We start from the raw sequence: 15,686 nt of genomic DNA on the forward strand, positions 1-15,686 counted from the left end.
TACTATAAAACAAACAAACAAACAAACAGAGTCAGCATTACGTTTTAAGGCCAGAATTTCTGATAAAATAATAAAAAAGTTATAAATGTGAGATTTTTTTTTCTTCCAAAGTGAGAAGCCATATTCACTCAACATTCTCTCAGCCAACAGTAGTCCATATGTGTCATCTGATGTAACTCAGAAGTGCAAAGAAAAGAACTAGTGAAATACATAAAAACTTGGGTGGATCCTAAAAGCATTATGCTGAGTGAAAAGGCCAGTCTCAAAAGGCTACCTACAGCATGATTCCATTTTATATAATATTCTTGAAATAAAAAAAAATCATTGTGTTGGAGAACTGAGCTGTCATTCCCAGGATTAGAGTTTGGGGAGAGGGTGTGACTAAAGGTGTAGCATGAAGGAGTTTCTTTGGAATGATGGAATAGCTTGTATCCTGATTATCATGGTGGTTCTACAAATTAATACACATGATAAAATTTCATAGAACTATACATTTTATCATCCACCAAAATAACAAACAAACAGCTGCATGCAAAAACTAGTCAAACATCAATAAGGTCTGTAATTTAATGATATTACACAAATCTTAATCTCAGTTTTGATAAATGTATTGTGGATTCCAAAGATGTTATCTTTAGGAGAAGCTGGGTTAAAAATACATGGGAAATCTCTAATATTTTTGCAACTTCTATGCAAGAGTAAAATTATTTCATCAATTTTTTTATTTCTTCAAAGTAAATAAAAGTAATATTTTGGATATTCAAAAAATAAAAAGCAAATGGGTAATTATACTGTTTATTCTAACAATCAAAGCTATTATAATAATTTTAGGGGAAAAGTAACAAAAACAACTTCAAATTACACACAAATAAGGGAAAAAGAACTTAGAGTGAACCCTGTGATACTGGATTAGTACTGTGCTGGTGATCCACGACTACTCGGTCATGGATCCAGCTCTTTGCTTTCGTGCAAGAATAAAATTGTTTAGGTGGAGTCAAGCAGAAGATGGAAATGACAAAATAATAACATCCCAAACCATTTTAGGACAAGGGTAGGAATCAGAAGAAAGAGAAATAATAGGAGGAGAAGAATGAGGAGAAAGAGAGGAGAGGTGAGGGGAGGGGGAAAATGAAGAAAAGAAGAAAAAGAAAAGGAAAAAATACACATGCTCAAACAGAAACTATTTTGAATGAACAGACTTAAAATTAGAATATACATTTTATTTATTTCATGAAGCATCCAAAAAAAAAAAAAAAAAAAAGAGAGAGAGGCTGGAACGATTATTGCTGTGTGTGCTGTGTAGCAACAGAAACAAGCTCTATTAAAACAATTCTTATAACTTCATGATCCTTATCATTCCTTTCAGTGTTAGAAATTAAAAGGATTTTAATGTTTGCCTTATACATTATTCAAGAAAATTCTAGCACAGGTAAATTATGTCTTAGACATTCACAGATGATTATATGAAGTAGGTTTACATTAAGGAATTCAAATTAACATCCTTTTTCTTGTTAAATACATAAATACCACAAAACTTTCAAATAACATGCAACTTTAAGAGGAATAAAGTAAGTACAAATGAAGTGTGGATGGTTATGTCTTAGTTACTAATGGCATGGCTTCTTGATTTCCAAGAGTTTACACCAATTTTTACCTACACCTAATCAAATTATCTAATCTCTCAGAACCTCATAACACCTTCTCTTAAAGGTGGTTGTAAAGACCAATTATGATAATATTTATATATACTGCCTATGTAAAAGGTTCTCAGTGAAGATAATTTCTTGCCTATCCACTGCCTGGATCTATATTAAAGCCAGAAAGACTTTCAATTTAAGAAATGAACTTTTCAGGTACTCATCTCCACTTAAATATGCTCTACTGCAAGCAATAGAAAACTTAAGAATTTAAGAGTTGAGCACAGATGTTCCAGAAAAATAGTCAAGCTTCATGATTATTGACTTATTTGTAAATGGTGGATAAAGACTACCAGTACTTCAGTTTAAATAGAAGGTTCAAGACAATTAAACCATGTTCACTTTGAAAGATTACTGTTATGGCAAATCAACATAGTTTCAATAGGCAGCACACTGGACTGTAAAAGATCAAGGGGTTCTGAGTGACTTGCTTTGGAATTCCTGATTCAGCTTCTTAAGAGAGCTTGTGGAGATCACTTAACACTCATGAATTTCTGTTTCCACATTTGCAAAACAAGAAATGTTATTGGAAGTACTTAGTGAGGGCAAAACAAATGATAGTTTAACATGTGTAAAGTATCTGATACACAGTAGGAGTTGAATATGTGGTTCTTAGTAGTGTACTTTGTGGTTATATTCATTTCAACTTTGGAAGACTAAGATGATGCATCTGGATAGGGCTTCTGTACCTCACTGGTGCTAATAAGTGAGCCCATGGATAGTACAGACACCTCTTCTACTGCTTGAGCTTTCCATGACTAGAGTTTTTTAAATACTAGAAAATACTAGAGCTATAGAAAAGTATGCTTAACTCCTTGTAACATTTTCCTTAACTAAAAGAAAGCTTAATTTGTTTGTTGCCTCTGGTGTATTCCTTCCAAGACTTTCTCCTCATTGTTGGGGTGAAGAAGGAAACACTTTAACTAGACCACCAAGGAATTAGGATCACACTTTCTTACCTACATCGTAAAATAAATTTGATATATTTTTATGATGCTCATTTTGCTTTTTTTTACTCTTTGATTTGCACATATTTTCTCAAGGTTCATGAGCTTTAAGCTTAATGTATTCCCAATTTTTTTAAATGTTAAGAGATTATCTTTTTCTAAAATTATAGCCAAATATCCCCTCTGCCCTTTGCCCAGAATGGTAATTTAAAAGACTGTTCACACCTATTTTTTGTGTGATTTACTATGGACCCTGCCATGGGAGTCATATAAAGTGACTTTGAAAACAGTGTGCCATGGCCCTTTGCCTATTTATACCAGAGTAAAAGGCTCCCAAGGGTTTCAAAACATCTCATTTACACTAAATATAAACACTCTCTTTCCAGTCCCAGGTGAAACTGTGTTTATAGACAAATTATTTAAATACAATTTTATGGAGGGAGACTATATATATATATTATAAGAGTTAGGAATACCTTTACTTACTAAGGTTTTGTAGAGCTTATTATCATGAGCTTCATAATACATAGCTTGTATGGAAGCAACTCAAGGTCTGTTATTTGGTTCCAGTAACTTTCATAAGTAACTTAGTGTCTCTGCACAACAGCTCTTCCTCATAGTTACAACAGGTCTTATATAACATCTGGTACTTATGTCAATAGTTGCAATAAATACTAGAATGCAATATTATATGTAAAATTTAAATATAAAATTATAGATAAGACAAGACTTTTATGAATCACTAAAAAATACATTTTGATTTAACAGAAAGAAGATAATTTGTCTTTCCTTTAAGAGAGCTAGGTAATATGACCGGACAGTACCCAAGTAAGTTTGCTTCAACATACACACATACACACATTTGGAGCAGACAGTTCAAATACAAATCAAATTACTAGGTCAGATAAAATTTTTTTCATTATTATATATTATATCACAAATTCCTGAGAGAACTTAATTAATTAAAACAAAGAGGTCTGACCTCTATATAGGACTTTATATTTTTGAAATCAATTTATTGTATTTTATCCTAATGAAAGCTCTCCATTCTAACCCTTTCTTGGGTTTTTCTCTTGAAGACATTAGCTATTTACAGTTCCTTAAAATTGCCAAAGACCAGACAGTATCCAAATAGACACAGTCTTCCCCCTCCACTGCAATTTTGAATTTGAAGGTCCATAGAGCTTTGGAGGTGAGACAAGCTACCTGCCATAGCTTTGGTTGTTGTGTGTGTGTGCATGTGTGTGTGTGTGAATCAATGGCTTCTCACCTTTTTCAATCTGTCGTTTTTATAGGCTGCCATCTTAGTCGCAGATATATGCTTAAAAAAAACAAGAACAAAGATGTAAGATAAAAGTTTGTTTCACCTGCAGACTTATAGCAAGCAGGAATGTAAGTTGATTAGGGAGCCTTTGGTGAGACTTACTGGGAAAGTCTCATAAAAATATATCATCTTCTTTATCCAATCATCTAGGAATAACACTTCAGTTGTTTCCATGTCTTGGCCACTGTGAATAATGATGCAATGAACATAGGAGTGCATATATTTTTGCAAATAAATTTTCAAGTTTTTGGCATAGATAGCCAGAAAGGGGTTGCTGGGTCATATAGTAACTTGATTCTTAATTTTTGAGGAGCTTACATACTGTTTCCCATAGTGGCTGTACCAATTTATATTCCCACCACCAGTGAATGAGGGTTCCCTTTTCTTTTTCTCAACAACCTCTCCAACACCTGTTACTACTTGTCTTGTTGATAATAGGCATTATAACAGCTGTGAGGTGGTATCTCATTATAATTTTTATTTGCATTTCCCTAATATCTAGTAAAGTTGAGCATGTTTTCATATATTGATTGAATAACTGTTGGCCATTTGTATGTCTTCTTGGGAAAAGTGTCTCTTCAGGTCCTCTGACCACTTTTTAAATGAATTGTTTGTTTCGTGTTGAGTTGTATGAGTTATTTTCAAATACTGTTCACCCATAAGAAAAAATGAAATACTGCCATTTGCGACATGTGTGAATCTTGAGAATATCATGCTAAGTGAAATACGTCAGAAAAAGTTAAGAACCATGTGATTTCACTCATGGGTGGAATATAAACCCAAAAGTAACAAATGGACAATCAACAAAAACAAACGAACAAAAACTCATAGACACAGACAACAGTATGGTAACTACCAGAGGGAAGGGTGCTGGTGGGGTAGTAAAGGGTAAAAGTGGTCAAATATATGGTGATAGAAGAAGATTTGACTTTACGTAGTGGGCACACAATGCAATATACAGATAAGGTATCATAAAATTGTACACTTGGAAACTTTATAATCTAATTAACCATTGTCATTTCAATAAATTTAATTTTAAAAGACATATATACTTTTGCCTTGGAATCTTCTGGAATGCCTTCATTACTGGCAATTTCTTGCAAAGTAGGTGACTTTGACCAAAACTCTTGCTGTTGTTTTTCTCCTTCCCTTTGCCACCTCTCCTCCACCTTGCCTCCCTTTTAAAAGCAGTAACAGCACAGGTGATGTTTAGGTCTTGCAGGAGTTCAGTCTGGGTGAGTTGGAATAGTCCTTTTGTGCAGTCAGGATGATTACCAGCTGCTTTGACAAATTTGTCAACATCTGTTCCAGAGTAATTTTCGCTGCACAAATCTGCCATTAACTAATAGTAAGGACTTTAATTAACTAAGCATACCAAGGAGTAGAACTCTCATAAAATGGCACCATCTGGAATAGAAAAATGTAAAATCCTCCCCTCAGCTATGTTGATTAGAAACTATATTAATGTATGTGGGACACGGAAAATTATGTTTTTTGCAAACTTTGGACAGAGTGCCTTTATCTTTCATAATAACAATGAAGAATACATTCTAAGGTAATAAAATCAAAGTTTCATAAAGAAGGTTCAAAGCAGTTTTAAATTAATAGTGATTTTATGTAGCAACAAAATTTGCACACAGATTTTTAAAAATCTCTTGTTTCCACCATAATATGTTGGCACAGAATGCCCACATACAATGTGTTAAAACTTGCCTTGGTCACAAATGATTCTTCTGCTGTGTAGGATTAGTAGTAAAGGCTTTGCTCAGGTGTGCCAGAATTAAAATGCAAATTTCCTGAGCTTCACGTTTTCTTTTTGGCTTTTTGTTAATGCCCCATTAGCACTCATTACTTTTACAAGGTCTACAAAGAATCATGTTGATCAACTTTGAGCTTCAAGAAGAGGTCAGCTAGAATCATCAATGCCCAAACCCTCAACAGTTGTTCTTAACAAACCTATTTGGAATTTTAATGTAAAGTCTGATAACCTCCCTAGAAAAATTCATTGTGCACATAATCACAGAATTTGCACATAACTTCAGAGAGAGTCACTGAGGTCATTTATGCTAAATCTGTGAATCCTAGATTAAATATATCTTTTTTACACACACTCTTATTTGTCTCTTGTACATGCAGCATTGTATCCATTTTATTCCATCAGCCTACTTCATCTAACCACTTCATATGACCAGATTTTTAAGGTTCCTCAGCACACATGAACTTTGAATTTAGAAACTAAACTTGCTCCAATTTGATTCAGCCTGCTGGTTCCCAACTGAATAAGTTTCACTCTTGACTGGAAGGAGTGATAAATTAGTTGCAAATCATCATTCTTGGCTTCCACTTGTGGGGGACGAAGAAACTTTCCTCTCCCCTCATTATTCTTCTGGCTAGTCTAATAATCCAATAGAGACAGATTAACAAGAGAAAATAACCAGACTTAATACATGCATATGTATGGAAACCCCCCCACACATGAGAGAGTCAGAGGCCCCATATACATAAGGGATTCAGAGGTAGAAATGGGGGATTGAGGTATATAAGACATCCTGAGCTAGGGCTGAGGTAATGTACCTTGGGGGCTTCAAAGGGTCATTGCAGGATGATAAGAACAGATATTAGTAAAAAGTTTGTGCCCTACCCTGTAGGTATGTCAGAAGAAGTTACCTCTGATTATCTTTAAGGGGCGGGGCAAGGCCCCTAACTTGAGTTCTTGTAGGTAATTAAAGGGAGGGGCAGAAGTATCTCTTGAACCTTTGGCTATAGTTATCTTTAGCTCAAAACAATCTGCATATCACAGAGGCACATCTTGGAATGACTCACTCTGGGACGAGGGGAATTTGGAGTATCTTTTAAAAGAAGGTGCATCCAGGAGACTCTGTCATCTGTTTCTCAGCAAGGAAGCAACAGTTTCTGCCAATAAAGTTAAAGTTCATTGCAGCTTACAGTGTATAGCAGGGTCATTGCTGAAAATATTCTGTATTTGGCAATAGTGTTGGACAATCATGAATTACATGGTCTAAGCTTATACATTCTACTTCTCAGTACATTGGAGAGGAGGCTTTATGAAATAGTTCTAACATGCCACAGGCAAATGACATACTCAACTGTATAACAATCATTCCCTATAAAAGTGAGTTTTTTTGAACTGGGATCTGGATTAGGAAGGGAAGGTTGTTACATGATCCCTTGATACTTGGTAACAAGCACAAAAATGGGAGTTAAGAAATAAAAACTTTAAAAAGAAAAAAAGAAAAATGTTTCACCACCTCATTAAATTATTTTCATAAATTTACTTGAAGAATCTCTAGTCCAATTTTCCATCTGTGAAATTGAAGTACAATATAATTTAAAAATTATATAATTAAGAAAAAGCTTGTATGACTGTTGCAAAATGCAGACATTTTGCTACAGTGGACTTTTTTCATTCCTAATCATATTTAAATTAATCTGAATAAATCTTAGCATTTTGCAGGTGTTAGGGAAAAAAATGTGATGCACTTTTTAACCTAAAAGACCTATATTGCACTGTTCTAGAACAAATATACATGTATTTACCTTTTAACAAAATCAAAGGCACCCTCTTATATGAGAGATATATTTTCAATTCATGCTACTGACTACAAGCTAGAAAGCCCCTTGTATTGTGTAAAACGTATAATTGAGAAAGATAGATAAATGGCCAAGCAGTTTACAGCAATCTAGTAAATTGCCAAATCCAGTCTTCCCTAACCAAAAACACTTGAGTAAATTGTTCACACTTCTACTCTCAAACCAGAGGGTAAATAGCTTAAATCACCCTACTGAGGGACATAGAAAACAGAAAACCAATTAGTGCCATTTGCACCAACCACACCCAAGAACGGATGAAGTCAAGGGAATAAGTCTCATGTTGGTTTATCAGCATAAAACTGATGAATATTATTTTGAGCTCTTTCCCAAAGACCTCCCCTAAACTCCCAGTCTTTAAAATCCTCAAGAGAAGGACCTAGGGCTCAAAAGGCTTGCTCTCCTTCCCAGGGGCATGCTCATACCTTTTTCTTTCCCTTCTTCTTCCCCCCGGGTGCGTTATCTTTGCCTCTCTCTCCTAAACTCCAAGGACCCTTCTCTTGCTTCTGTAACTTGTTCCCTGAATCTACAAAGCCCAGCTGGCTCACTTCTACTACCTCTGTGACTTTCCAAATAAACTTTCTCTTATAATTTGAGTTCTCGGCTCCAAATTTTTTCTTTGCCAAACTCAAATACTGATGTCCACTTTTGCCACCAATACCGCTGGTAACATACCTATCTGTAACAGTATAACTTTTATCCCACTACTGATTTAGTGCCAAACAGTTTCATTGTATCTCTAATTACCTTAAATAAAATGCTGAAATCTAAGTCACCAGGATACTGGAAAAATAAAAATTTAATCTTAGGCATTATTGGTCTCCTCACATCATTTTTCCTATCCCCCAAACTGAGGCTATGTTAAAATTTCATAGAGAGGACTCTCAAGTCTTGAACCCAACCAAGCCAAAATGATTGAGGTCCAGGTCATGTAATAGTCTGATGATGGATGCTTCTGCTGCTTCTGTTCCAAGTCCACTGGAAGCTTCAGGCCTCTGTCCAGCCTGGAGCCCAGTGTTTCAGGGCTGGCCCCAGAGCTATATCATGTCACCATTCTCCTCTGGTTTTATTATCTCCCTGGGAGATTTTAAGTCTCACTATTTCAGGGACTTTTTCTTACCCTGATGTCAGCAACTTTGATTTCTATTCCTCCAAGCACTTTTCTTTATATTTCTCTTTCCTCCCTCCATGACCTCTGCCCCAAACACTTTACTCTTTCTGGGTGTTTATAAACAGCATGTTGATCTCTCTTTCTTGGGAACAGAAGAGTTTTTCCTCACTAACCTTTATACATATTTTTATTTTCTTGTTGACAGTCTTACACAGTTGTTTGTTTCTTCTTGTAATGAAAGAAACCGGATGTTCAGCGTTCTTGTATGTTTATCACAATTCTAAAAAATATGCTCTTTTAAAAAATTCTCAGTGTAATCTTTTTGAAAATTTTATGTAGCAGGCATCAGTATAAAGCAATATTCTCAGTGTTAAACCCTAGGGATGGTAAATGGACATTTCAGTATCTCGGCAGGCGGTGACTCCTCACCTCTAAGCAGCACTGCACTCTAACTTAGCTTCCTTTCACCGGCTTTAACCACTCTGTGATATTAACCTTTCTTGGTTTAATGTGAATCCTTCAATCACTCACATCTTATTCTCTCCGATGTTCCTTCAGTTGCCTCAGACAGAAGTATCTTATTTGAGTTTCTTCAAGTAAAATGAGGTATGCTGTTGGTTGCCAGCTTTTCTTAGCCTCTTTCTGGGAGTGCGGTCTGAAAGCTAGAGGTGTAGACATTTCAAGGAAATACTTTCACTCCATCTTTTTTCTGCTTCTGTTCATAATATTTTATTCTTAAATGTTCAAAAGAGGAAGCTCAAGAGAAATCATCTAGACAGTGTGAACTATGAGTCTAGAATGAAAAAGAGTTGGTCCTGGTGAGGCAGCTCTTTTTCAGTCTGGCTTTGATATTTTGAATGATATTTTTTATTTCTGTCCTGCAATCTCCATGTCCATATGATAGCAATTACTGCTTTAATTATGAAAGAAAAAGACCTAAAAAGAAGAAAGGAATAGCAATTAAGTAAAGAACCAAAAACGAAAAACCAAAACCAAAAAAACAGGCTTCTTTGGTGAAAGAAAGAAGGTAGGTGATTTGGAAAATGAATCTGGGGACAGAAAAAATACCTTGTTACACATGACCTGGAGATTGTGCCCTTCCTGAAAGTCACAGAAAGGGCCATTAAAAAATCCTTTACACAACTCCTCTCATGATTCATCAGATTTAAGGTAAGTGACTATCATAAGCCTTGGGTAGCAAATCATAATGACAGCCTGTTACAGTTTTGGGTAAACAAAGGGACATGCCATCCCTAAAGGTAACTGCTTTAGGACAGAAGGACCTTCTATTAATATAGTTACGAACAGGATTAAAGATAGTTCTTTAGTTATTACTATAAACATTCATTACCATGTATGTAGCCCCCATTGTCAACATGATTAACATTTTGGGGGCTTCTGTATTAGGTACTGAAATATTTTAAATTAAAAAGAAAAAAACAAGTAAACTTGTCTATTGAATTGAGATGAGAATAAAGACATTCTTACATAAAATTAAGAAAAGAGACAATCAAATCTAGCTAGTTATATAGAGATTTATGTATCAAGGTGTTAATGACAGAGCCAGTAAATGAATTATTCATGTAATTCATTAAACAAGTATTCCAGGTAAGACAGAATTACCTTATTCTGTTCAAGGCTTAGTCACTTATAAAATGTTACAATGTAATCAAAAATACCAGGTGGGGCAAAGGTAGATTTACAGTTCTGAGTGTGCAAAACATAGTTTATTCTTGTATTATTATTTATTAATTATTGTATTATTTTCAATATGAACAACTGTAAACCTATCTTTTGCCCCACTTTGTATTTATACATGTATAAGTTTAATTAACATTTTTTAGCACCCATCCTTTTTTTTTTCTCTTTCTTTCTGGGAAGGAATCTACTTTAGAACCCTCCATAGTTCTAGCATCCTTTATTGTTGTATAAAGCTTCTGGCTCACAGAACATTCTAGTGAGGCAACCTTAAAAGATAAAGGAAGTTTTAGAGTAATGGCAGGGATGGAGCTTTGAAGACCAGAGGATGGTAGGTGGTAGAAGTGGATCAGCAGTGTGAGTGAGGGTTGGGGGAACTGATGGCAAAGGACAGGTAACAGGTGTTCCTTGCTAAGGGATTTCTCTTTCATTTACCTGTATTCAATTCCCATCATTGCAATATCAATTGGGGTTCCCCGGAGGTATATTTGAAAGTGCATTGTCTTTGGAGCTTAATTCTGATTGATCATTAGCTAGGTATATAATTTTGGGCAACCCACTTAAAATTTTGACACTCAATTTTCCCCATCTGTAACATGGGGATTATAATATGAGAGAAAAAGAGAATCTACTTTTCAGGGCTGTTGGGAGGATAATAAGAATGTATGTAAAGTCCTTGGAACCTAACCAATGCTCAATAAGTGGTAGACATTATTACTGAAATTTCCTTTATTGAAATTTTAGCCTTGCCTTTCACGTAAGTGAATTACCAACTTTGTTAGACAATACCTTCTTGATCTTTAATTTTCAGTACAAAATAGCTCTGTGACTTTGAGAAATGCCCTTAACCTTTATACGATTCCATTTCTTTACATATGAAATAACAGGGATAATATTGAGTGATGCCAGAGCTCTGGAAGAACATGGTACTTATTGTATGCTATCCATGTTGTTCTTGACCATAGTTAAAGCAAAGTACAAGCATATGCATCAGTATGTTTCATAATGCAGCCTAGTACAGCAGCAGCAGGGGTTCTGGGGCCAGAGGACCTGCATTACTAATCATAGTTCCCTCTGAGTAACCTGGCTGAGTGACCCTGGCTGAGTCATTTAGCTGTTTTATGCCTCAGTTTCTCCATTTTCTGGACTTTCTTTGTACAATTTTCCAATGATATTATAGAGAAAATTGTTTGTTTTCAAATTTCTATTACCTCATTTATCCTACTGCTGCTCTACTTAGCAAATGTAATAAATAGTTCTTATTGAAATATTAAATTACTTCACCACAAGCTGGCTAAACACCGGCATTTCATTCTCTCACCCTGATCAAACAAAAATGTTCCTAGCATGCCATTTCTTTTAGTTAGAGAGCTATAAAATTATTATAACAAATGTTCACTAGAAATGTGAGGTATTGTCACAAAAATGAAATGTTATTAAAATTATTAACACAAAGAAGAGCAATGAAGATAATAAATCCATTAATCAATACCTTCTCAGAATTTACTTGGTGGATTCACTTTTCATGAGACCCTGAAGGTTCATGATGTATATAGTACCAGTACAAAATTTTTGTGTTCATGAAAGTTTTGTTTGGAACAATTCTCTTCCAATATTAAGGGTCTACTGTAGTGAAATGGAAAATAATACTGTTCAATCCATATTTTTAACTTAATAATGAGATAGGAATTTGAACTACATGGCCCCTGGTCTTTTCTAATGCTGAGATCTTAAGATGTTTATGTGTTCCTTGAGAAGTTTACTGGCTATTAAAAATGTCAGCATTTATAATGATCTCTAGTGATATAGCTAGTGTAGGTAAAAAAGACTTCGTCTTAAGTTGCTGAATTGTAAATGTTTTAAAATATTTTTAGTAATTATAAAGTTATGTAAATTTTAGCAGATGTTTCCTCATTATTCTTCATCGGAGGGATGAGTTTACCCTGGAACTTGAGATCCAGCAGCTGGTGAATATGAATAGAAGTAGAATATTAGCAAAGGGCAATGAAATGCTCAGCCCAGAGAAACTTCGTATGCAAGGAGGTCACCCGATATCAACCATCTCTATTGCCTCTTATATTCATGCTACTTGATCTTTATGACACAATTTCTAGGTTGGTTCTACTATAAAACTGTATTTTTTAATTACCCATCACTTAAACATTTGTCATTTTATTCTGCTGATAACGTAGTAAAAAACAGAAAATGTTAATAATGAAGATGCAATTCCAATTAAGAGCAACTATTCACAGATTGGAGATCTTCTCATGTTTTATTATCAGGTAGATAAGTTCAAAATTATCAGGAAGATCTAGAGAAAAGTCAATACATGTATTGTATGCAAAACTGATTTAGCATCTTCAAAATATGCTCATATCATTCTTTAGTGAAACAATGTATTATGTATAGAGAGAAAAAGCTGGTGACATAATTACTATTTTCTTTTATAATAAATGTGGTTTTCAATAATAAGAATCAGAGCTCCAAGTAAGCAAGAATTTCTCACCTTTTAAATAAATTATTTCTATATCTTTTTCATGCCATGCTTATTGGATAGTAATAACCAGTTAAAATAAAACTGTTTGTTTTTATCAAATGTAGGTTCATGAAGGGGGGGTTAATAACTATGAAAGAAATATCTTCAACTTAAGAATGTTTGTTATAACATCTGCTAGGTTCCAAAAAAACTAATTCAGACTTCCTTCAGAATTTAGATAAATCTAACACAAAATATAAATATCTAAATTAATTTTTCCTCCAAAACAAAAAATTATCTTCCCTTGCCTTAAGGAAATTAGTTCCAGCCTTCACACTAAAACCCAGATTCTCCAAGTTGTCTGTCAGTAAAGACATAGTCTCACATGGAGACACATAGCTTCAGTTCTTTTTTTCTTGGGAGCTCTGAGAGTTTCCTTCCCTTCAGGAGATGTTTGTGTTAGCTATCTGCAGTCATCGAATGATGACTTCATGAGGCCTTCTGCTTTAATACAGCCTTCCCTATTACAACCATTAGAACACCTGATGTAAGACTGGGTTCTTACAAAGGACACATGGGAAAACAAAGGAAAATTACAAGCCAGGAAATATTACCTAATCTCCAGAGTGACCTGCCTCAACTACACCATGGCCCCTTCTCTGTTTTAATGTAGCTGGTGCCACTTTAGGATCTATCACTTTAGGAGACTTTCTAGACATCCATGATCCTCAAAACTCAGACCCAAGCCTGATAGCCAGAAAACAGTTCCTTCCTCCACTCTTTGAGAATCTCCTTCTGGGTTTATTTTCTTTTTTAAAAGAACTACCTCATTCTAGGATGATCAAAATAAAAATAGCCATGCTCTTCATTGGAAAGACCAAGACCAAAGACCGAAAAATAGTAACTATCTCAGTTAACCTCAACATTCACTTGGGAGTTAAACATAGGGAAGTTTTATTTGGATATATCTATCCATAAGCTGCTTTGCTTTGACTAACTCGAGCACTGATCTCTAACAATAGGGAAAAATAACCTAACTACTTGAGTAGAAATCATGAGACAGAACTTTATAGTAAAGTAGAAATAACAACTAAATGGAATATCTCTTTGTATTTTCTAGGCCTGACTCAAATGCTCATATTTATGTGACTTTGCACATGGAGATTTTATCTGCGGGTGTTAGTGTCCCCAATTGCACAATCTCTAACTATGCGTTATAGTTTAATTCTTCAAAGTGAAAGTTTCCTAAACAGCCAAACTTAAATCTGGCTTGACAGACATCCATTATATCCTTAAATGAAAAGTAAAATGCTGATTTCATATTATGAGAGGACGTCATGTAATGTAAGTGTGGAAAACTTATGATTTGTTTAGGTGAAAAGTGGCAATTTCCCCACATAATTAATTTTATTAGAATTAAGAGTTTCACATTTGATCATCTTATTAAAACCAAGTAAAACACTATGGTGAAAATAATCCTTTTAACCTAAATACTTTTACTGAGATATTTAATACAAAGTCATAGCCCTATACCCTAGATCCTGGGGTCTGAGATGAAATCTGTCCCAGTTAGCTAATTGCTTTGTTTTGATAAAATCTTTAGGCAGCATGATCTGTATCAGATATTCCCATAATGTTAGCTATTAAAATCCAACTCCCTATCTCTCTTTGGACTAGATCTAAGAAAATGTTGCTTTATTGAACACTTAATGAATGATATTGACATGAATGCAGTGATACTGAATTTCCTAAGCTTCATTTTCTTTATCTGTAAAATTAAAATAATTATACTCACTGAGTCACTGCTCCATAATTTGCTTTTTTCCTCGGAAAGTTCATGAAGAGACTTCTGATGTCACATGGACTCTTTTTATTCTCTTATCCATTTTTAGCCTAAGTTGGGACCATGTAAATCAGAAAAGAAATATTTATGAACACAGCAGGGGGTGATTGGCTTTATCATCAGAAGGACCTCAATTGGCAGATCCCTTTAAGTGCATCCCTCTACTCCTAATATTATTGACCATAATAACATTTAGAACTTTGGTAAGAAAATGAAAAACTAGTTTTAGGTAATATATTTTCTTGTTAGAGAGAAATAGGTTTCAACTCCAGCAGGTCCTCTTCCCCCTCAGTGAAATATTTCTTCTGTTTGTTTTCTTCTCTGCAGCCACTTAACAATATTTATTGATCCCCTGTGGTGGGTAGAAATGTTTATTGCCTCTACTGTTGCCTGTACTCACTTGTTCATTCCTAGCCTTCCTCTCTCTCTCTCAAGATGTCACAGTACCACTCTTCACAACAGACTGTCTGTCATTATGTAGTGTCTTTGTTGTTGTTGTTGTAGTGGGAAATGTCATGTGACCTGTGGAGGGAAGTAGTTACCAGAAGAAATATTTTGAGAAAGACTAGCGAGTTAGAAAGCTGTGGGACTGCTAAGCTGTATGAAAATGATTATACATTCAGTTTTTATGTGTCATTTCTTTCTTTTGCCTTTTGATTAAATATTGGTATGACATTATGGTAATAGCTTTATATTGCAGTATTATTTATATTTGACTAGTTGTAAAACTCATGGAGTTTCTTTCAAAATCAGTGTGACACCAAATTCATAAAACTTAGTGCAGATTATCATATAATGAAACCTTTTTAGATTCTTAGTTTATATGGCATTTCAACATCTGTTCTGATTGAAATTTCATTTGACAGGTAAGGAAAATGAGACAGAGGGAGGGGAAGTGATTTGCCCAGTGTTGTTCAGCTGGTAAGTGGCAGAGTCCACTTAACTCCCATTCCAGCTCTCTTTCCATCAAAACAGGATACC

The 15,686-nt window shown here is 34.8% G+C and overlaps 1 protein-coding gene across 3 annotated transcripts in view; it reads left to right on the forward strand.

The window, feature by feature from the left end:
• ARHGAP24 (Rho GTPase activating protein 24) overlaps positions 1-15,686 on the forward strand; it is a 638,162-nt gene that overhangs the window by 423,832 nt on the left and 198,644 nt on the right. The window lies entirely within an intron of this gene.

The sequence above is a fragment of the Furipterus horrens genome, unplaced genomic scaffold (genome assembly GCF_987537825.1).
Source record: "Furipterus horrens unplaced genomic scaffold, mFurHor1.1.pri manual_scaffold_2, whole genome shotgun sequence".
NCBI classification, from domain to species: domain Eukaryota; kingdom Metazoa; phylum Chordata; class Mammalia; order Chiroptera; family Furipteridae; genus Furipterus; species Furipterus horrens.